Genomic DNA, 670 nt, shown 5'->3' on the forward strand with positions numbered 1-670 from the left:
AGCGAGCCACACTTTATACTGAAAAAAGTTATATTTATTATTTTAATTTTCCTGAACTTGTTTTTATTAAAGATTCAGATGATTTCTTAAATAGGCTAATATAAACTAATAATAATTCTATCACTGAAACTGAGTTGGTGCAGTTAACAGTGTATATGGTGCAGCTGCCTGCCTGCCTTCTTTCAGACTGCTAACCCCATTGGTTTTAAATCCAGGGCTCGTCCGGGATTTGAACCCGGGACCTCTCGCACCCAAAGCGAGAATCATACCCCTAGACCAACGAGCCACACATTATACCGAAAAAAGTTATATTTATTTTTTTAATTTTCTTGAACTTGTTTTATAAAAGATTCAGATGATTTCTTAAATAGGCTAATATAAACCTTATTAAACTAAATATAATTCTACTATTGAGATTGTATTTGTGCACTTGACAGTTCATATGCTGCATGGTGGCTGTTAGTACAGTAAATTGCATGTTGTGTGTTTTTGTGACCTTTAACCCTATTAGTTTTAAACCCAGGGCTCGTCCGGGATTTGAACCCGGGACCTTTCGCACCCTAAGCGAGAATCATACCCCTAGACCAACGAGCCATGTTTTGCATTTAAGAATGTAGGTTAAAAAATTTTCTCTGTTACTTCACTTATATTGCCCATTATTGTCATTTCT

General features: G+C 35.8%; 2 non-coding genes across 2 annotated transcripts; both read right to left on the reverse strand.

The window, feature by feature from the left end:
• Nucleotides 1-214: 214 nt before the first annotated feature.
• Nucleotides 215-286, reverse strand: trnap-ugg. Its single transcript has one exon. It is a non-coding gene; the product is annotated as a tRNA-Pro (tRNA).
• Nucleotides 287-522: 236 nt separating this feature from the next.
• Nucleotides 523-594, reverse strand: trnap-agg. The gene has a single exon. It is a non-coding gene; the product is annotated as a tRNA-Pro (tRNA).
• Nucleotides 595-670: the final 76 nt, after the last annotated feature.

Source organism: Plectropomus leopardus, unplaced genomic scaffold (genome assembly GCF_008729295.1).
Source record: "Plectropomus leopardus isolate mb unplaced genomic scaffold, YSFRI_Pleo_2.0 unplaced_scaffold76650, whole genome shotgun sequence".
In the NCBI taxonomy this organism is placed as follows: Eukaryota; Metazoa; Chordata; class Actinopteri; order Perciformes; family Serranidae; genus Plectropomus; species Plectropomus leopardus.